At 40.3% G+C, this 23,796-nt stretch overlaps 1 pseudogene; it reads left to right on the forward strand.

Moving 5' to 3' along the window:
* The first annotated feature begins 2,187 nt into the window (after window positions 1-2,187).
* LOC128572464 (60S ribosomal protein L7-like 1) lies at window positions 2,188-23,318 on the forward strand (annotated as a pseudogene).
* The last annotated feature ends 478 nt before the right edge of the window (window positions 23,319-23,796 follow it).

The raw sequence follows: 23,796 nt of genomic DNA on the forward strand, positions 1-23,796 counted from the left end.
TCCATGGGGCCATATACCAAGAGAGGGGATTACTGATGGCAGAGGGAAAGAACGGTAAAGAATAAGCAAGAAATACTAGACCTCTTGACAGCTCTCTGGTTGCTGTAAAAGTTGGCCATCATTCACTGTCCGGGCCACCAGAAAGGAAATTTCCCAGTGGCCAGAGGGAATTGCTGAGCCGATGAAGTAGCCAAGGAAGTGGCCCTTAAAATGGCCCAGGAGCTAATTCTCCATTTGCTAGATCCAGGGGTGCCAGTGTTACCTGAAAAACCCAAATATTCCCCTGAGGACCTGGCTTGGCTCCACACCATTCCTCAGGCCCATTGCCCAGACAAATATAATGGCTGGTGGCACACTGTGGATGGCAAGACTATTCTCCCGGCACAGTTAGGAATGGAAGTGCTCCAATGCATGCACCAGGCCACTCACATGGGCAACAGAAAGTTAAAAGATCTAGTCCGCCATGCAAAAATTAAAATAGAGCACCTAGACACCAAGATAGGAGCGCCTAGACACCAAATCATCGGGGCCTGTAAAGCCTGCCAGCTCACGAATGGCAGAGCAGGTCCTGCTGCTCCAGGAACCCGAGAACAAGGAGACAAGCCTGGTGCATATTGGGAAGTGGACTTCACAGAAGTCAAACCAGGTCGGTATGGATATAAATATCTTTTAGTCTTCATTGATACCTTTTCTGGGTGGACTGAGGCATTTCCAACAAAGCATGAAACCGCCCAGGTAGTGGTGAAGAAACTGCTAGAAAACATCTTCCTCAGATATGGATTACCAGCCCTGCTAGGCTCAGACAATGGCCCTGCCTTCGTATCACAGATAACGCAGGGGGTGGCTACAGCTCTGGGAACTACCTGGAAATTACATTGTGCTTACAGGCCCCAGAGCTCAGGACAAGTAGAAAGAATGAATAGAACTCTAAAAGAGACCTTAACGAAATTAACTCTTGAGTCTGGTGGAGACTGGGTGGCTCTCCTTCCCTTTACTTTATATCGGGTGAGAAATTCTCCCCATAAGCTAGGGCTTACTCCTTATGAGATACTATATGGAACACCACCCCCCCATCATTCCTAACACTCATGTAGATTTAATAACTGAGGCAGATGATGAAAATTTCCTCCTCTCCCTTCGGTGTTACCAGCAGGTATGGAAAGAGTGTTGGTGCCACCTGCGGGCTACTTACAAGGCTGGTCCAGTACCTGAGCCCCACAAGTTCCGACCTGGCGATTGGGTCTATGTAAAAAATCATCACCAAGAGACTTTGGAACCCTGGTGGAAGGGCCCATACGTCGTGATCCTGGCAAAACCCACCGCTCTCAAAGTAGACAGCATCGCCCCTTGTGTACACCACACCCACGTGAAACTTGCAGACCCGTTCGCCATCTAAGAAGACTTTATACCGCAATGGAGAATCCAACAGGCCGAAGGCAATCCTTTAAAACTGAAACTAAAGCGCTCCCCACCTACTCGTTATTAATATTGATTGTATGTACCCCTTTGAGTGCCTTTCTTTACCCTAATCCCCATCAGCTGTATAATGTCACCTGGTATGTCTATGGGGGACCCGTGCAGGGGATGTTCGGGGGCACCTTTGTCCGAACTGCTGACTGGATGCTGTTAAATGCTACATGAGGTATCCATCCTAAGAACACTTGGTACCCAGATTTATATATAGACCTAGACCAAGTAGTGGAACTCACGCATGGTACCTGGAGACCTTGACACAACTTATATTATGTGTGCCCAGGTCATAAAACAGACAAGTGTGGGGGAAAGAACTATTTTTTCTGCCAACATTGGAGCTGTGCATCCACAGGTCAGATCTGGTGGACACCACTGAATACCCCGGACTTAATTACAGTAAAGAGAAGTCCTGGTCCTTGGTCACATACGGTTGGCAGAGACAACTGCCGGCATACAGGGCTCCTAGGGGAATTAAGATTATATGACCCAGTGTGCATTCAATTCACTTGGGAAAAATCGTTACACCACCTGGGAAGTAGGAAAAATTTGGGGACTTGGTTTATACAGCCACACTCGAGTGGCAGGCTTTAACAGTGCTGTACATGAAAAGGGAGGGTTCATTAAGATAAAAGTGGGATACAGACCAGTTCCTGATAAATCCTCCCTTACCCAGCTAATGTTCAAGTATTTTCCAGGTTGATCACTCATGCCCCTATGACGTCCCCATCGTCATCCAATGCCAGTGAAAGTAGGGGCAAATTTGCATACCTGGACCCAACATGGGAACTGCTTACCAGTACGTATCAAGTGTTAAATTTAACCCAGCCAGACCTAACTGCAGCCTGTTGGCTCTGTCTCAGTGTAAAACCTCCTTATTATGAAGCTGTTGCCATCCAAGGGCAATACAGTACTGGAGACGCCACAGCCTGACGATGCCATCAAAACCACCCTAGACTTACTGTTCAGACAGCAGTGGGAAAGGGCTTGTGTGTTGGAAAGGTACCCATTTCCCACCAGCATTTATGTAATGCTACTAGCCCATGGGATGGAGCTAGGTATCTGATACCCCCGAGCGATACCTGGTGGGTTTGTTCAACAGATTTGGCTCCATGTATACATGAGGGAATTTTAAATCAGAATAATGATTATTATGTCCTGGTACAGCTTATACCAATGATAATCTATCATAAAGAAAGTGAAATACTTCAGAATTATTCAGGTACTTTGAGCCCAGCCCCACGCAGGAAATAGGAGATAATCATCGCTCCCACTATTGCTACTTTATTGGGGCTAGGGATAGCAGGGGCTGGGACTGTAGTGTTGGCCCTAGTCCTCCAGAATAAGAATTATGGTGCCCTCCGGGATGCAATTGATCTAAATATTCAACAATTAGAGAAATCTATTACTCTCCTCCAAGACTCTTTGACTTCCCTTTCCAAAGTAGTCTTACAAAAGCAGACGGGACTGGACTTACTGTTCCTCCAACAAGGGGGGCTATTGCCGCCCTCGGGGAGGAGTGTTGTTTCTACACTGATCATTCAGGGGTTGTGAAAGAATCTATGGCACTTGTGCGAGAAAGCCTGCGCCAATGTAAAATAGAAAGAGAAAATGGTCAGAGCTGGTATGAGTCCCTGTTCAATTGGTCCCCCTGGTTAACAACACTGATATTAGCAGTGGCAGGACCCCTAATAGTATTACTGTTACTCCTAACGATAGGCTCCTGTATTATCAACAGGCTTATTACATTTGTGAGAGAACGTGTAGGGGCTGTACAATTAATGGTTCTTAAAGGCCAGTACTGGCCCTTAGCAGAACAAGAAATGATGAACACACAGGTGTAGGGGCAAGGCCCATGATTGGGCCCTTTAATTTACAAGTGGAGGGGGGAATGAGAGAACCAAACCAATGCCATATTTGAGAGAACCAGACTGCCGCCATCTTAAGGTTCTGATCCATTTTGTCTAAAACTGATGAGTCACCATGAAGTGCTGGTTTTTGAGCCTTGAGTCCTCGGCATCCAATCAGAAACTGCCTCCTGGAATGGGCCATATGGCAGGACCAGTGGCGACCAATCCAGAAGTGATTTCTCTGTTTAACTTGTATATGCCTACTTTGCTGTGCTATCCTATAAAAATACCCCTGTTCTAGGGCTCGGGGCTCCTGGCTTGGATCCGTTGTAATGGAGACCCCAGGAGTCCAAGCTCGAACTTGTAATAAAATGGCTCTTTTGCTTTTGCATCAGATTCGGCTCCTCAGTGGTCTTTGTGGGGGGGTTTTACTGGACACAACAATGGCTTTTTCATAACTGCAAATGCTTCTAGGAGATGGGTTATAATGGCATGAGCTTTTTCTGGTATTAATGCAGATGCCTAAGGGAAATGGGAATAAGTATCTACAGAATGATGCATATATTTTAGTTTTCCAAATTCTGAAAATTGAGTTACATCCATTTTCATAATTGGTTGGATTTTAGACCTTTAGGATTTACTCTTATTGGTAAATTAGGAGCAGTTAATGGTTGACACGTAGGACATGATTGAATGATCACCCTTGCTGATTGCCATGAAATATCATGTCTTCTTTTTGATGCCTTAGCATTACTATTATACAAAGCATATTTTTGTTGAGCTGTAATTACAGATCCAATTAGTTGATCTAGTGCTTGATTACCTTCAGCTATGGGACCTGGTATTTAGAATGAGATCAAACATGTGTAATTATAAAGGAAATTTGCGATTTCTGATTAATTGTTGTAATGAAAGGAATAACATATTAAGCTCCTCTTTATTAGTAGACAAAGTAACTGTTTCAATTCTTTGAACAACCTGGGAAAAATATACTGAGTTACTTACTAAGTTTAAATGCTGATTTGCATAATCAGTTAATAACATAATAATAGCATATAACTTTGCCTTTTGTACAGATGTATAAGGAGATTGTTGTACTTTTTGAGTGTTAGGTTCTATATATCTAGAAATTTTTAATTTGTTAGTATCAGTATAAAAAGTTTGTGTATCTGGTATGAGTTTTAATTTAACAATTTTTGGTAAGATCCAGGAAGTATTTTTAAGAAATTGAATTTTCTTATCTTGGGGATAATGATTATTAATCATACCTATATAATCTGACAAAGTAATTTGCCATTCAGTATTAAGCATTAATAAATCATTAATTTGATTGTTGGTTAATATACCACTATTTTATCCAGGTCTTTTCCTACTAACCGTTTAAGTTTTTGTTTGCCTTTTAAAATTATAGTAGCTATTTTGTAAATATAAGTTTTTATCTTTTTTGTAGCTTTGTTAGGTAAAAAGCACCATTCAATAAATGTTGTATCTTGAACTATTAGTCTAGTTGGTGAATGGACAGAAGAAAACACAAAAATATAAAAATTATTAATTTCTGAAATACGATTTAATTGAGTATCATGAATATGCTGTTCTATCCATTGTAATTCTTTTTCTGCTTCTGGAATTAAACTTCTAGGACTATTTAAATTAGGATCATCTTTTAAAAGTGAAAAAAGTTTTTAAGTGCATGGTGCATATTTTAATATGCCTAAAATTGGTCTAATCTAATTTATATCTCTTAATTTTTGAAAGACATTAAGAGTTTTTAAAGAGTCTTTACAAATTTGAACTCTCTGAGGAATTATATTTTGGGATGTAATTTTATATTCTAGATATTCTCATGGTTCCTGAGTTTGAATTTTATTCTCTGATATTTGTAAACTATATATTTTTAAATTTTTTAGAGCAGTTTGAAACATTTCTTGTAGTTTCTCTGAATCAGGATGAAGAAATAAAATATTATCTATACAACGTAAGCATATTCCTTTTGGAAAAATTTTTCTAATAACTTCTAATGGTTGATCTACATATAATTGACACAAGGTGGAGCTATTAAGCATCCATTGTGGGAGAAAGTTCCAATTAAATCTTTCAGCTGGTCTTTCTGAATTTAAAGCTGGCACAGTAAATGCAAATGACTCAGCATCCTGAGGTTGCAACAGAATTGTGAAAAAACAGTTTTTTAGATCAATAATAGTAATAGAATAATATTTTGGAATTAATGTTGGATTTTGAATTCCAAGTTGAAGGGTACCCGTGGTCTGGATAATTGCATTGACTTTCCTTAAATCAGTTAACATTATTTTCCCAACTTTTTTTAAATGACAAAAACGGACTATTCTAAGTACTTATAGTCAGTTGTGTATGACCTGCTTGGAGTTGTTTTTTAACTAATTGATGTAGTATCTCTAATTTTTTTAAAGGAAGGGGCCACTGTTCATCCCAGACAGATTTATCTGACTTCCACTGTAGTGGCAGGGCAAAGCACTGCACAGGAGCCCCTAGGGAAAATCCTCTGGAGGTGTAGGTAAACCAAGTCCAGTTTTGTCATTTCTTAGTCTGGTAACCTCTGGCTCTCTTACGGGGGTAGGGAGTGTGGAGTTATAACCAGTATTAAGCATAATATTCTTAGTCACATTTGAAATGGTAGGAATAGTTAACATAGCACCCCATTGTTGTAACAAATCTCTTTCCCATAGGGAGACAGCAATTTGAGCTATGTATGGACGCAAACTGCTTGTCTGACCATCAGGACCTTTGCATTCTAATTGAACAGAAGTTTGTTCTATGTTTGTTATTGTTCCTAAGCTATAAAGGTTGCTTTTACCTTGGTTTTTGTCCAATTTTTTTGCCACATGTAAGAGGTAATAATTCAGACGTCTGCTCCAGTGTTCACAAGCCCTTTTATTTGCATTGTCCTTAAAGTACAATGCAAATTGTACTTTAGTGCACTGAGGACATGAATTATTTAAGAAAGTATGCTGAAAGACTTGTTCTCCTGTACTACCAAAACCTCCTTCCCTGGTTATGGAAGCGGCTTTTCCTTTATAATACTTTAGTATGAGAATTTCAGCTACTCGCTGCCCTGCAGACAGTTGGTTAGGCTTGTTAGCTGAAGCCATAATTGAAATTTCTCCTGTATAATCTGTATCAATTATTTTTAAATGAACATTGAATTTTTTCATAGTAAGGCTACTTCTTCCTAAATTTAAACCTACAGTACCTATTGGAATAGGGTCATAAACACCTGTAGGCAGTTTTTTAGGAGAGTCTGTAGGACTGATGTTAACATTTTATAAAATAGGTAAATCTAAAGCAGCACTTTTCTGTGTTGCATGAAACAAATCCTGTACTTGCATTTTCTTTATTGAACTTGCTGGTGGTTCATTTGAGCACGATCAAATCCATTGCTCACAGGGAACTGAGTCGCGGGGGTTGGGGTGGGGGGAAACTCCTGTTGTTTGATTCGGGGCCCCGAGCTAAGCCCAGATAGAAATTTCCCTGGTTCGGTTCGGACTCTGTAGTTTCTTTTGGTTTTAAAAAATTACCATCTTTGTCTCTAACTGACATTCATTAGTCCAGCGCCTTCCTTTACCGTATCAGCTACATAAACCTGAAGGTTTACTTTCTTCCTTTTTTCCTTTTCTACACTCTTTTGGTGTGGCCAGGTTTTCCACAATTAAAACATTTTGGTTTTTCTTTGCTTATTAGTAGAGCAGAAGCAATGGCTGTAGCAATAGTGGTAGCCTGCAGGGAGGCTTGGAAAGTTCACGAGCCGATCTCCCTGCAAGTTCACAGGTATTGTTCAATGGTCACATTTTCTTGGTTTTTAGTTCTTGCTAGCACCTGCCTAAAGTCAGTGTTGGCGTTTTCAAATGCCAATTGTGGTAAAAGCATTTGGCGAGCCTCTGCTCTTGGGACTGAACGTTCTTTGGCAGATAGATAGAACGTTCTATCTATTTGTAGATGAGCTAGAATTTTTGCATAAGGCTCATTATTGCCTTGCATTATTTTTGTAAAAAACTGATGAACTCCCTCCTTATCTTCTAATCTTTGCCATGACCTAATGCATACATCCTTAACTTGGATTAGTATATTTTGTGGCAATCCTAATTGAGCCCACACCACTTCTACTTCACTTGATCCAGTTAATTGATTAACAGAAGCCCTTGTACGGCAGGTTTGTAATTTAGCTTCCTCCATCCACCATGCTTTAAATTGCAAAACTTTTTCAGAGTTCAAAGTGGTTTTGGCTAAAGTTCCCCAATCAATAGAAAGGAAAAAATGATCAGCACGATAAGAATTTAGAATTCCAATTACATAAGAAGGAGGACCATAAACATGAACTGCATCTTTCAGTTCCTTAAAAATTTTAATTCAATTTGAATGTGCACCAGACCGGAGCAGCCATCAGCTGGAATTTCTTATAGGACAGGAAAAGCGGCCACACCTTCCTCATTCTGAGGTTTTAATTCTGTGGAGGAAATTGGTGGCTCATTAAGAATCTGTACTTCAGAGGACTCAATAGGAAAATGATATTTAGGAACAAATCTTCAGTCCATAGGATCATGACATATAGGATAGATGCCATGTGGACCAGAAGGAGACCACGGCCCATGTCTCCATTTTAAAGGAGATGAAGGGTCTGGTGAAGCCGTAGGGGGAGGCTGATAAGGAGGTGGGGCGGAGTGGACAGAACTGGCCTTTGAACTGCCAAAAAGCTGAGCTTCCTTCTTTTCTATCACATCCATACATTTATTTATGTCCTGAAAACCTTCAGCTATCATCTTTTTAAGATGTTCAAAATTGCTTTCTTCAGCAACTTCATTGCTTTCTACAGCAACTTCGTTTATAGGTGGGCAACTTTCTGAGTCACTATCAAAACTAATTAAATCACCAGGAGTAGAGAGTTGCTTGGCAGGTGTAACTACTCCATCTGGCTCAGGAGTTCTCATCCACCTGTCCTATACTGGTTGCTCCGGGATTTCTTTTTCTTCCCCTGACACCGCCAGCGGTGGGGGAGCAAATCCTCCGCTTCAGAGGCAGATGCCTCGGAGCAGGACTGAAATGGCTCCAATGCAGAAGTAACCAAGTGATAAGCACCTCAAACATCTCTACCAATAAATTCTCCCTTTTGCTGAGCTCTCTTGAAGGCCCTGCCTACATGCTTCCACATTTTTAAATTTAATTGAACTTTTCTCTCTGGGGAAAACCAATAGCAATGTTTAACAACTATTTGAAACAGTTCCCAAAGGATTTTGCTTTTAACCGGGATGATAACAAAGTTTTTAAAAGAGCAACATACTGATCCTCCAAAGTAGCATTCTGTTGTAAGCTGAGATTATTCTCCATGTTTCTTGCTAATGCCAGATGTTTTGCGTACTCACAGCATGACAAAAACCCTCTGGTTTCAGTGTTCTCAGGCCTACCTCAAGCAAACGCCAGAAACAGTCTGTGGAGTTTCCAAAGGAACGTGGCCATCCTGTTTTCTGGAGCTTGCAAAGCTGTGCACTCTTGTCCAATGTCCTTGGCGGGTCCTGCTGACTACGCCAGAAATGTTGCACTAGGGATTGTGGAGTGACTGGCGTCACAGGTGTAAAGCCCACTCCTGAAAGAGTGTGAAAGCAAGAAATGGCTACAAGTCCATGATGGCAAGTAGTGATATTCTTTATTTCCAGCCAGCTTAAAAAGCCAGCTAGTCACATACACACTGTTGATCTATAATCACACAATAGCTTTACAAAACATATGGTGAAATCCAATTAACTTTTTCTTGGTGCCTGCTGATTAATATACATTTTTTAACCCAAAACAACTATCACATGAGTCACACGTTAGCTGCTTTGCTCGTTAGCTGATAAGCCACAAGACCACAATAAAGAAAGAGTAGATTGTTCCTTAAAATCTCTGAAAACCCACCACAACCTGAGAGGCGGAAACTTAGTATATCACTTAACCATGGTATGGAGGCCATACAACCGTATTAATTACATGACTTGCATGCATCAGCCCCTGGGCGGTATCTCTGGGAGTGAAGTTTTTGCTCCAATGACCCCAGGCTTAATAGCCACATTCTGAGGTTGCCAGGCCTACAAGGAAACCTAGGGCAGCGAGAAATCTAAACTGCTTTGCTCAGGCCACTTGGGCACAGAGGATATAGGCTTTTAGCCTACATGGTGCCCTTCTCACTTAGCCACAGGCACCACCAGATGTTGACCCTCTTAAAAGTTACCTTTGCTGCACACAGGGCAGTGAAGCTCTCTTCAGCTAGCTTTGATGAATCCAGCCAAGGTGTCACCTCAATGTAACTTCGAGTGCCATTGATTATGCTTGAAGAAACCTTGTCAGAGTCCATATGAAGAGATGTTTCCTTGAAGACCCTCCAAAGTGATTAGAAAGCTAATCATGTAGGAGGCAGGCCCTGAAAGCAGAGTCTGGCTATCTCTGGAATTTTTTGAAAGGACATGGGGAATGAATCGAGATAAATTAGTGTGCAGCTCTGCGAAAGGTCACACCTGTTCCATGCAGCTGAATAGTTCAATAAGCTTTGTGGTTTCTTTGTACTTTTATCGTAAAGATCCTTTGTAGCCAGCTGGTTTTATTACTAGAATGTGTATGTGTGTGTATGTGCAGAACCTTGCATTACTAAAGTATATAAGCTTTTAAGAAATATACTGAGGTTGTTACATGCCTGAACAAGCTGTAGTCCTCCGCTCCTCACTATGTTCTGAATGCTATTCTTATCGCTGCAACTCTGGCCCAAACACTTTCAGCAACAGCAAGGATTTCTTCCATCTTTGCTGCCATGCATGTGGTCAGGATGATGATGTAAAAGCCCTTTTACCTTGGTTAGAGGGCTACCATGTTCTAATCTTTGACCTAGACTTGCTCCCATTGCTCCCCCAGAGAGAAAGGATGTACTGACACAAAAGACTAAGCAAAACATGGTTAATTACCCAAGTGGAGATCTTCTTACTCTTCCTAGGTCTTCTGCCTGTTCAATTCAGTCTCTCCCCCCTTAGTAACTTCATACAATTTTTTGGCATTCTGTATGTTTCACATAGACTTTCTGGCTTCTGCATTAACTCAGCCACCTTGCATACATTTGTGGCCTTCTGGCTCCCTTACACTGACAGAGATGAAGTCAAGGTTGGGTTCAGTGTAAGAGAATATAACCCTTTGGCAGTTACCCACAAGTAACTACAAGGATTTCGAGGCTGAGGTTTACACAATGAGAACATGAGTATTCCTACTTAAACAATTAGCACAGTTCTTAAGATAATACCTAGTTTTAAGAGTCCATACAACTAATTCAAAGTTCTGGAAACTTTGAGTGAATATTTGTGAACATAATTTGGGCGTGGGGCCACTTATGTGGTTTTGCTACACTCACCCCGTATACTGGGAAATTCTCATTCAGGTTCTAATTTTCCTGAGGTATCTGCTGTGTTTATGACATTTAATATAGCACAAAAATTTCCAGTGTAGCCAACATGTGACCTTTGTTGAGCCTTAAAGTTTCAGAGCAAATATAACTACTAGATATAATTCTGTACTCTTTGCCCAAGGATTGCTTAAGCCCAAGAGTTTGATGTTGCTGTGAGCTATGACACCATGGCATTGTACCAAGGGTAACAGTAATATCCTGTATCAAAAAAAAAATTCAATATTTTTTGCCCAGTCTCTTAATTTCATTGAACAGATCAGTTTAGTAAAACACCTGTGTCTCAGTTTAAGCAATGCTATTGCAGACAAGGCTGGAATCTAATACAGGTGGGCCACAGTTTTTTTCACTTTTGAACCATTTCTCTCTCTTTAATTTCTCTCTTTGCTAAAGACAATTATAGCAAAACTAACTTAGTTGCCAAAATAAACTGTACCTTCAGTAGTCCAGGTCTGATTATTTGCATAAATTGCAGCAAAAATAATTATTAACCAACTATGCTTTTCTTCCCTTTTAAATTGGCTTTGCTGAAACCTTTTATGAAAAATCTCAGGTTAGACTTGAAAGCCTTCCAAAAGCCCAGGTTTCATCTGTGCCATTAGATACCTGTGTGTATTGGTTAATTTCCTCTTCTCTTGAGGTCCGCAAGCAAATTCAAATTTTGGGACCTGTCAGAAAGCAACCTTCTTTATTTACCACAGATTAGGAAATGTTATTGATGGGTATATGGCCAGTTTTTCCAAAGGCCTTTTTTTATTGGCTTTTGTTATTGGCCTTGTAAATACAACCTTAATTCCTTAATGCAGTCTGGACTCCTCTGATAATGCTATTCCAGTCAAAGCCTTAGTAAAATAACCAGTGCCTTCCTTATGTCCTGTAGAACAAAACACATTCTTATTGAACTTATGCAAATAACTGTATTGTCAGAAATTAAGAATACTTACAAATGGCTTTCAAATTCTGAAGAAATCAAGAAGAGAGAAAAAAATAAATGTTTTAAATTCTGCCTGTAAGTACATACATTGTTGAAAGCTTCAAATAGCTGAAGAGGCTTTTGCGACTTCTGGAAAACAGAATACAGACAGGATCAGCAGAGTTTTAAAAAAAAGCCATAACAAATCAGCCCCATTCCATGTAACTGATTCATGTTCTGTTTAAAGTTAGATTAGCAATACTCATGGACATGTTACCTTTCTAATTAAAGTTCTAGCAGTTTGCATTTAGCCTAAAGGCCTTTAATTTCCAAAGGCATCAGAAATTTGAGTTTGAGAGAATTTATCAGCCTCTCCTGGTATTTCTTTAACTCAAGCAGTTATAAAAAATACTGTCTGAATTGAATTAAGATTATTACTGACAATCTACACTAAGACAGACCAATATTTAATATTATTGGATATACATATGAACATAATCCACACAAAATTAACCACCATTTCATATTTGACAATGTTTTCTATACATTTTTAACAAACCAATGAAGCCTAATCTGTCTTTCTCAGATTTTCGGTGTTCTTGATATATCAAAAAGACCAAATTTAGAGTTTTGATTTTGGAAGGTTTGTCAGATATCAAGGATTAAAACATTTGTTCAAGCAAGATTACAAGCCAAAAGATTCTAAAGCAGTGGTTCTCAACCTGTGGGTCACAACCCACAGTAACTTCATAAAAGTGCTGTGGCATTAGGAAGGTTGAGAACCACTATTCTAAAGGAAATACGTAGTCAACAGATCACATGTAAATTCCTTAACAAATTTTCTTGTAATGAAAGGACAAAGCTAACTTCATTTTGTTAAAACTAACTCCATTTTGTCTCACAGCCTTCACTGACCCCACTTTGCCCCCAGCCTTCAATTTACAGCTTCATACCAAAGGTGATAGGCAACCTGCTTGCATACCAAAGGTGATAGGCAACCTGCTTCCCCCCCAACCCCAGCTCCAGTGTGTTTGCCCCGAGCGATAACGGCACCCACTCTCGGCCCCAGTAGTAGTAAATCTTTCCCCTAAGTCCCTATTCCTCCACCCACTTTTCTTTTCTGTATCCTTAAAACTGCTCTTCCCTCTGTGGTAGGGGCTTCTCTGCCCTCCTTCTGTGGCAGGAGAAGCCCAGATTTGAATCTGTGAATAAATGGCTCTATTGTTTTTGCATCAGACTCTGTTCCTTAGTGCTCTTTGTGGGGGATTTCAAGATCTGGGCACAACAGTATTAACTTCATTTAACCTGCACAATCTACAAACATTATAAACCTTCTGGATTACCCTGCCTATCACTTTCTGACATAACCATTCTGTTTCAGGACAAAATTACGACACAAGATCTTTTTCTTACACAACACCATTTTCCTTTCTATATAATTTCTCTCACTCTAAAAAACCCACTTTTCACAAAACAGGATCACCGTTTTCTATGATGTAATTATTCACTTGGCTAGACTGATAATTAGAAGGTTTAAAAGGTAATAATCTTATTCTTTGACAAAGACAGTTTCCCAAACAATTTAAGCAAACAAATTATTACATTTAACAAATGTGAGACATTTTGTGTAACATAGAATTAATATAGGGTTTTCCCACTCAGGGCTAGACATGTGTCTGGCTTAGTGAGTTCAGAAATCAGACTCCCAGCTCTAGGCACAAACATGCTGTATCCTGCTGGGAATACCTTCTGAGCTCTAGCAAGGTCGTCAACAAAGCAACTCGAAAAATTTTGGATGGCTTCACCCTGAGTAGGGAGCACACACCCTGTTCCCTTCCCTAGACAAAAACTGCAAAGAGCTAATAACTTCCCCCAAAGAGAGGGACTGCATTCATTTATTTGTTAAAACGCACATTCAGTTTGTAAAGGTTTTTTTTTTTTTTTCTATCTACCAGGCATTTGCCAAAATATCTCTTAGGGCCAATTATTTATCCCTAGACAAAGGATTATGCAGGAGACCTCTGACTTAGGCCTCTCCCTCTGGCACTCTCCACTTCCTCTGCATGCTCCTTCATCCAACAAAATCCCATTTTATCACTGATCTGTGGCCCATGGGCTCAATTCTCAAATCCCCGTTATCAAGGACTCATTGAATACAGAAATTCCAGTAACAAAACCACAAAACAGTCATCCTTTCCAAAGACTTTTAATTTCTCCTTAAGTCTCACATGGCCACTTGGCTGCAAAAGACTAAGCCTGTGTCTGAGATGGAAAGCAGAAAACCTGGAACTTCCAGTTTCTCTCCTAATAGCCAGGGGATAAAATTGGAGCAGGGAAAAAGGGGCCACTCCCATAATTGTTTTGTCCTGTGAATGGGGGGGTTGCTAAATTCCACCTATTGTTACCTATCTCTGTCAGTCTCCAAGCACTCACATGCACACAATTCCAATCCTTTTTCTAACCTGGGAATCCTTAATTTCCCACTCAAACTGCCTCTTGGCTATAGGAGGTGGAATCAAGACTCCTCTAGGTCCTGTGAGGGGAAGTGCAATCCCACCCTTAGAGTTCATACTAGTCACTCTCATACACCTCTCACCAGACCTGCTGTCAGTCCAAAACCCCAGGGGTTGATTGGACATCAGCTTCCACCCCAATGTGTATCTTGTATTTATCCTACCTTGCCTTGGTTGTCTCCCAGTGCAGGTACCAGTTTCTGCACACCAGTTCCTTCCCATGTTTGACTACTTGAAGACCTGCTGAATTGGTCCTTTCTCCACCCAGTTGAGGCATCCACACAGGGAACCTCAATGGAGAGAAAGTTCCTCTTTATAAGTGGAAAGGCTTTATTTTGGCTGGCAGAATGAGACTCACAAGAATTTAAAATGGCCATACTCCCCAACTTGCCCTGTCTTCTCCTTTTCATCCCTAGTCAAAAACTTCCTGCCCATGGTTCCTTTCTTTTTGGTCAGTTTGAATAAAGCAGGAGAAGCTGTTCCTGCCCCAACAGGACTACAGGATTTCACAGATGTGGAAATTACTGGGTCACAGGAAGTTAAGTTTCTGTAACTTACTAAGACCTGAGTCACCATGGGGAATACACCACAGGTGTATTCTTCATGTGTCCTTGAGAAGATCTCTGTTCTCCTAGACCTCACCCTTCCTGGGTATCCTCTCTCAGCACAGGAAATTGCATGCTGTCCCAAATAATAAAGGTACGAAGGTCCTGCTGCCAATTTTCAATCAACCTTCTTGAATAGTTATAGTATGTGGTGTGCCAAAATTTGCCACTACAGTCACCATACATAAGGAATAAGGAAAATTGTAACTAAATGTACTAATTTTTTTTCCCAATTAAATTGACTTTATTCCACTTGTGTGCAGTTGGGGTAGGATTTCCAACTGGGAAGAAATCTACAATGGTGAATGGAGGGGATTAAAGGTCAGGAATTTGGGGGTTGGGACATTCCCTTTCTTGGGTTAGACATCTGTAGGAAAAATGGGGGTTGACCCATTTAACTTTTTCAGGTGGGAGTTCCTTGTGGTAGGGTAGGTGGTTGGGCCATTCACATATTTTATTTATTTATTTTTTTTTGAGACTGAGTCTCACTTTGTTACCTTGGGTAGAATGTGATGGCTTCACATCTCACAGCAATTTCAAACTCTTCAGCTCAAGTGATTCTCTTGCCTCCGCCTCCCAACTACCTAGCACATCAGGCACAAGCTACAATCTCCGACTATTTTTCAGAGACGAAGTTGCACTCTGGCCCAGACTGGTCTCCACCCTGTGAGTTCAGTCAATCTACCCGCCTCAGCCTCTGAAGTTCTGGGATTACAGTCGTGAACCAGTGAACCCAGCTATACATACTTTTATTTACAACAAAATTTACAAAATATTTACAAATGATTCTCTGTGTCTTTCCATCTCTTTCTAATATTCTATAATCAATATTTGGTAAAAGTATATTTAACTACAATTTTCAATGTTCCTTATATATGGTGACTTTTGGGGACAACCTGTAAATTTTTGTAAACTACCTTTATAGGACAGCAATCAGGCATTGTGTCTCTGTCTTTCAATTGTCCTGATATCTATAAACCTAAAACTGATTCCGAGACTAGAAGGCCAGAAGCTGATGCTGGATGAAAAATATGCATTGAGTATACCTGAGAATGTCTTCATTCCATTTTTCTGTTTCTCTAATTCTCATGAATGTACATAGGGCACTAGCTGCATCCCACCAGTGTAAGACCCAAATCTGCAGGTCCAAATTCTGAGTCCAGTTCCTTCCTCCAACACTTCTGCCTTCTTTGACCACTGGAGACTTTAAAGTGTCAGTAAACTATGTCCTGTGTCAAGATTGTGATTCCTGGTCTCCCTTGAACCAAAGTTATTTGTTTTGTTAGAAACTGTTGGGCAGAAAGGAATCTGTGCATTGTTTGCTTTCTCTAGCTGAGTGCTGCTTTAGTCCAGAAAAAGTAACAGCAGCAATAGGGGGAATTGTTAAAGGAGCCACTTCCTAGACTCACTCAAAACCTGCAAATGTTTAACCAAAGCCAAGATTGACTTTTTCCTCCTGAAACATCAATGTCCCAATGCAAGAGTTGGTGGAAGAACAAGCAGTTTATTCAACAGCAATGTGAGGAGATGGGTGACTAATGTTGCAAAGCGCACCTTGTGTTCCTGGGCTGACCAGAAGTTGGCGGAAGGAGAAAGGAGCTTGGGAAACTGCGTGTGCAAGCTTTCTACGTGCAGGTCTCCATGTCTCATTGAAACAGTTTCTTGCCATCTGGCTGTCAGGCTGACATCAGCTAAACCAACAGAGAAATGGGGGTTAACTGCTCACTGTTTTCCTTCATGTGGAGTTCTACAAAATTGATGCTACAGTGAATGACTCAAAACCGTTCCTGAATTTTTTTCTTTTATGAGGCAGAGTCTCAGTCAGCCTCCATATAGTAATGTGGCATCACCGCTGACAGGAAACTAAAACTCCTAGGCCAAAGTCGTCCTTTTGCCTCATCCTCCCAAAGAGCTGGGACTACAGGCACCTGCCATAATGCCCAGCAATTATGGAGACAGTGTCTCAGTCTTGTTCAGGCTTGTCTGGTACTCCCGGGCTCAGACAAGCCACCAGTTTTGGGCCCACAAGAGTGTGGGGACTACAGGCTTGAACCATCTGGCTAGCCTTTATGAAAATTTTAAGGAAGGACATAAATAGGCACTGTGAAATAAAACTGATTATTTGTTTGAAGATAGAGTAACTGCTGCTATTATTGAATCAGACACTTAGAGGGGCATACTAACCCTGAGAGGTGATGCTTAGCTAAGTGTTTTTCAGCCCAGGCTTCCAGGTAGAATTCCATGGCCAATTTGAAGAAGTACTAGCAGCTGTGATTCTGCCTGCCAACACATTCTATTAGTGTGGCTGGTGTCATCCATGTGGCCCCCTGTGATGTTAAGGGAAGGCCAATGTCAAGCGTGAGGGTTTACAGAGACATTTAAGACAGTTGAGTTTATGTATTTTTTTCCAGAAAAAGGTCAGAGGGCCCATATTTCCATTTCCATAGCAGAAATTGCTGGCAGGGGAGAGCACTAGAGGCCAAGAAATTAGAAACTCACACTTTGGTCTTCCTGACTCCCATGATAAAGCATGGGAAAGGGTAAAATTTTCTCTGTACTTCAAGGTCCCTGTCCCTATGGATGTGGTGGTAGCAGATGAAGAGTTTGTGCTGATGCTTTTAAAGGCATATTATCAAGATGCAGGAGTAATGTGTCCAGATAATCTCACCTGAGAAAGAAATCAAGGGAAGAAGAAGAAAGAGAAAGAGAAAGAAGTGATTGCCTCTGAGGTAACTGGGTAAAAGGCCCAGGGTTGTGCGCACTTTTTCTCCTGCAATATCATGTTGTGAGATTTTGCAAACCTTTAAGTTTCTACTTGTGATGTTCCTATCTAATGAGGTTCTTTCAAATACTCTTTTCTCCCCTTTCTTTTAATAGTCAGGAGGTTCCAAAACTCCTTCTTCACTACATATGGCAGAGATTTCTTTCCAGTCTCTCTCTATCCAGGCTCCCCATATGCCCTAAAAAAACTTTTGCTTTAAGTTTGTTTCCTGAAATAGTAAAAATGCTCCATTTCTCTCTGTTGAAAATCAGAAAATGTGAATGCCCAAGATTCCCATTTTAAATGAGGTTGGGTCATTGCATAGTAGCAAAGATAAGGAATATGTACTGTTTAGCTTCCATCTGGAAGCTCCACCAGTTCTATGTAAAATAGGATGACGTAAATGCGTCATCCTTTACATAAGATGGTATTAACTGCTTAGAGTATTTCAAAGTTCTCAAAAACAGAACAATTCGAAAAAACTTGCTTTATGGGATGGTAAAGAAAGCTATTTAAAGACAGAATTAGAGATTAGAAGACATGCCACATATTTGTAAAGGAACTTCTCCCAAACCAGGTATTTCTCACCTAGTTTTTATCAGATTATGATTATTTTTTTAAGCCAGTACTATCACAGCAGTGATGCTGGATTTGCACTTGTGAATCAGCACCTGACACTAATATGTCCTGTTACAGGTGATATTAATTTTATTCACTCAGTTACAGTGCTACTTAAACACATATTCCATTGTGGGGTTCGGTAACTTCTGTATTGTTAATAAGAACTTGGGAAGATTATCAAATAATATGAGCAAATCAAACCATTTATTGAGGATGCCCTGACCAGGAACTGCGGGAGCCGCGCAACCCTGCATCCTCCCTCCTGTACGCACCTGCCTTCACAATGGCCCTCGTCTGGCCAGGGACTCCGGTAGCCACATGCCCGCTGGAGTCCTCCCTGCCTTTGTGCAGAGCCTTTCTCCTGGCCAGAGACTGCTGGAGCCTTGGGCTCTCTGTACCAAAGTGACTGGGAACCAGGCACTCCCAGAACTGTGCTCACCACCTCCCGCCCTGTTGCTGGATCCAGGTGTGTCAAATTCCGAAGCTGCTTCCACAACCAGAACTCACTGGCTGGGGCAGCCCCAGAGGAACTAGACAGGGTCACTCCCTACAAAGATCCAGCAGCAATAGAGTGATCCCACTGGGGTCTAATCTTGGAGAGACACCTCCCCAACTCTGAGGATGGCCAGAGGCAATGGTGAAAAACAATCATGAGGCAAAATCAACAGAAAAACTCTGGCAATATGAATAATCAGAGTAGATCAATTCCCCCAAGGATCAATGGGGCAGACTCAGCACAAGACCCCATGCACAAACAAATAACTGAGATGTCAGAAATCAAATTCAGAATCTGGATAGCAAATAAGATCAAATTAGAATTCCAAGCAGTAAACCAAGATATCTCAAGAATTCAACGAATTCACAGATCAAATGACCAAAGATTTTGATACATTGAGAAAAGAAGTTGCAGCCCTCAAAGATCTGAGAAACATAGTAGAATGTCTCAGTACCAGAATGGAGCAAGCAGAAGAAAGGATTTCTGACATTGAAGACAAAGCTTTCGAACGCTCCTAAACTCTCAAATAGGAAGAGAAATGGAGGGCAGAAACAGATCATTCTGTCAGAGAGCTCTGAGATAATTAGAAGAAAACCAATATTCGTCTTGTAGGGATCCCCAAAAGTGACAAAGTGACTTCACAAGGCACAGAGTCTCTTCTCCATGAGATTATGAAAGAGAACTTTCCAGACATGCCAGGAGATTCTGAAATTCAGATAGAAGACAGTTTCAGAACTCCAGCATGACTCAACCCAGATAAGACATCCCCCAGACACATCATAATTAATTTCACTAAAGTTAATATGAAGGAGAAAATTCTGAAAGAGCCAGACGAAAGAAAACCATCAGGTACAAGGGCAAGAATATTAGAATAACTGCAGATCTCTCTCCTGAAACCTTTCAAGCTAGAAAAGAATGGTCAGTGACTTTTAATCTCTTAACAAAATAAATTTAAACCCAGGATCCTGTACCCAGCTAAACTGAGTTTCATTTATGACAGAGAAATTAAATACTTCAATGACATTCACATGTTGAAGAAATTTGCCATAACTAAACCAGCTCTATAGGATATCCTCAGACCTATCCTCCACAAAGACCAGTGTAATCTTCCACCACAAAAGTAAACCCACCCTGAAAATTTTGATCAAATTCTAACTTCCACAGTCGCAAAAGGATTAAAAATGTCCACTGAACTCTCAATAGGCTTATCAATATTCTCAATTAATGTGAATGGTTTAAATTGTCCTCTAAAGAGGCACAGGTTGGCTGACTGGATACAAAAACTTAAGTCAGATATATGATGCATACAAGAATTGCATCTTACATTAAAAGACAAATTTAGACTCAAGGTGAAGGGATGGTCATCTATATTCCAGGCAAATGGAAAGCAGAAAAAAGCAGGCATTACAATCCCATTCTCAGACACAATAGAATTTAAACCAACCAAAATAAGGAAGGATAAGAATGGACACTTCATATTTGTTAAAGGTAATACTCGGTATGATGAGATCTCAATTATTAATATTTATGCACCCAACCAGAATGCACCTCAATTTATAACAAACATGAGTAACTTGATTTCCTCCAGTTCCATAGTAGTTGGAGATTTTAACACCCTTTAGCAGTGCTGGATAGATCCTAAAAAAAGAAGCTGAGCAAAGAAATCTTAGATTTAAACTTTACCATTCAACATAACATAAATGTTATCCACATAACATTTCATCCCAACAAAACTGAATACACATTCTTCTATTCAGCCCATGGAACATACTCAAAAATCGACCACATCCTAGGCCACAAATCTAACCTCAGCAAATTTAAAAAAGTAGAAATTATTCCTTGCATCTTCTCAGACCATCATGGAATAAAAGTTGAACTCAATAACAACAGGAACCTGCATACCCATCCAAAAACATGGAAGCTAAACAACCTTATGATGAAGGATAGATGAGTTGTAAATGAGATTAAGAAAGAAATTACCCAATTGTGGAACAAAACAACAATCAAGATACGAATTACCAGAATGTCTGGGATACTGCAAAGGCAGTCCTAAGAGGGAAATTTATAGCACTGCAAGCCTTCCTCAAGAAAATAAAAAGAGAGGAAGTTAATAACTTAATGGGACTTCTTGAGCAACTGGAGAAGGAAGAACACTGCAACCCCAAACCCAGCAGAAGAAAAAAAAATAACCAAAATCAGAGCAGAATTAAATGAAATTGAAAACAAAAGAATTATACAACAGGTCACTAAATCCAAAAGTTGGTTTTTTGAAAAGATCAATAAAATAGATAAACCTTTGGCCAACCTAACCAGGAAAAAAAGAGTAAAATCTCTAATTTCATCAATCAGAAATGGTAATGATGAAATAACAACAGACCCCTCAGAAATTCAAAAAAATCCTTAACAAATACTACAAGAAACTCTACTCTCACAAATATGAAAATCTGAAAGAAATTGACCAATACCTAGACGTATGGCACCTACCGAGACTTAGCCAGAATGAAGTGGAAATGTTGAACTGGCCTATATCAAGTTCTGAAATAGCATCATCTATACAAAAATCTCCCTAAAAAGAAAAGCCCAGGACCAGATGGCTTCACATCAGAATTCTACCAAAACTTTAAAGAACTACTACCTATATTACTAAACCTCTTCCAAAATATAAAAAAAGAAGGACTATTACCCAACACATTCTATGAAGCAAACATTACCTTGATCCCCAAACCAATGAAAGACCCAACAAGAAAAGAAAATTATAGACCAATATCACTAATAAATATTGATGCTAAAATACTCAATAAGATCCTAACAAACAGAATTCCACAACACATCAAAAAAATTATACACCACAACCAAGTGGGATTTACCCCATGGTCTCAAATATCTCAGGAATGGAAGAAAAAGTATCCAATGTACTCAGCCCTACTATGAAGCTAAATTATAGCTTTCACATGAAGGCTATAACCCAACTACAGCACAAGACTATGAGGAAAAGGCCAAGGAAGGGGAAAGGAGGGGGAAGGTTAGGGTGAATGGAGGGTAATGGGTGGGGCCACACCTATGGTGCATCTTAGAATGTGTACAGGTAAAACTTACTAAAGGCAGAATACAAATGTCTACATACAATAACTAAGAAAATGCCATGAAGGCTACGTTGAACAGTTTGATGAGAATATTTCAGATTGTATATGAAAACAGCATATTGTACCCCTTTATTGCACTAATGTACACAGCTAAGATTTAACAAGAAAAAAAACAGAAACATTTATTAAGGAAGCACCCCTTTCTTCTTGGATTCTCTTTCATATACCTTTCTTGGGAAAGTAAACATTGTTATTCTTGTTTACTGGTTCAGGAACCAACTGGGATAAATCTAGTGTCTGCAGTTCCCTGCATGTTTGACAAGTATCATCATGGGACTAAAGCATTGTCATTCCTGTTAACCTTGTTGGAAATTTATAAATAGAATCTTCCCCCCATATCATCTGAATAACAATGTTCATTTTTTCAAGATCTCCAGGTCTTTCTTATATACATTAACACTTTAGAGTTATGATTTATCTCATCATAACATTGTCATACAAAAAACATACACAGATTGTAACATATGATGTAAATAAGGCACAAAATTGCACATGCTGGTATTGGTGGCCTTTTATTTCTACTGTGTCAACCAAAAACGTACAATATGTACGCTGGTTTTGTGGATGCCTTTCTATTCCCATCCTTCAGTGTTAGGTAACACATGAGGGAATATAGCTCTTCTATAGTTGTTAGGTAATTGCATTCACTTATGTAGGTCAGCAAGAGTTCTCTTCAGTCATTTCACTCAAAATGAAATCCAGTGTCCTCGTGGCTTCTTGATAAATATCTTTGATTTGGATCAGTAGGGAACGCTGGAAAGATGGGGGAGCATGAGGAAAGAAAAAGATACCTTTGGTCCCAGAAAATCTACTGAAAAAGAGGAAGGCTTATCAAGCCCTCAAAGCCACCCAGGCAAAGCAGGCACTTTTGGCAAAGAAGGAGCAGAGGAAAAAAGCTCAGGTTTAAGCGACTAGAATCATTTCTGCATGATTCCTGGCGACAGCAGCATGACACGGTGCGTGTCAGACAACTAGAAGTAAAACCTCATGCCTTGGAATTACCGGATAAACATTGCCTAGCCCTTGTAGTACGCATCCAAAGGATTAATGGAGTGAGTTTACTACTGCACACGACCATTACAAGATTTTGCCTAAAGAAAATTTTTAGTGGTGTCTTTGTTAGAGTCAGCCCTCAGAGTCTGAAAATGCTACATATAGTGGAACCTTATGTGACCTGGGGATTTCCAAATCTGAAATCTGTCCGGGAACTCATCTTGAAACGTGGACAAGCCAAGGTCAAGAATAAGACCATTCTTCTGACAGATAACACAGTCATCGAGGAGCACCTAGGGAGGTTTGGTGTTATTTGCTTGGAAGACCTCCTTCATGAAATTGCCTTCCCGGGGAAGTATTTCCAGGAGGTCTCAAGGTTTTTACGTCCTTTCCAACTCTCAGTGGCCCGTCATGCTACCAAGAATAAAGTGGACTTCTTCAAAGAGATCAGCTCACCTGGCTATCGGGGTGAGTGCATTAATCAGCTTATCCGCCAGCTGAACTAGTCTCCGAATACCTGAAAGCACGGTGCACTGGAAGCATGTATTTTTGGGTTTTGGAATTATTACCAAATATCTTCAGAGAAGATGATTTCTGCTCTGTCTTCAAAAACAAAGGGAAGGGTCAGGGAAAATACAGTAAGTTATGCTTGTGTCAGGAACCTCTCATCACAGTCCACTCCCAAGGAAAAATTCCAGTGTTTTCTACTTCAGCTACTGCCACCTCTGAATTTTGCACATGCCATGGAGAAAGGAGTCCTGCTTTGTCAGATCTTGTATCATGGGGTTTAATTTTGGTGAATGAATGATCCAAGCATGGACACAAGGATCCCTAAGATTCCTGCAACAATAGACCAGGCTCTGGGGCATACTTGAATCTGGGCATTCACTGGGCTTTGTTTTGAAAAGACTTGACATATGTTTAGGAAGAAGAGTGCAAAAGCAAGTGCCCAGTTGTCTCTTCTGTGAATCCATGTTCCAAGTT

This window comes from Nycticebus coucang, chromosome 20 (assembly GCF_027406575.1).
Source record: "Nycticebus coucang isolate mNycCou1 chromosome 20, mNycCou1.pri, whole genome shotgun sequence".
NCBI lineage: Eukaryota > Metazoa > Chordata > Mammalia > Primates > Lorisidae > Nycticebus > Nycticebus coucang.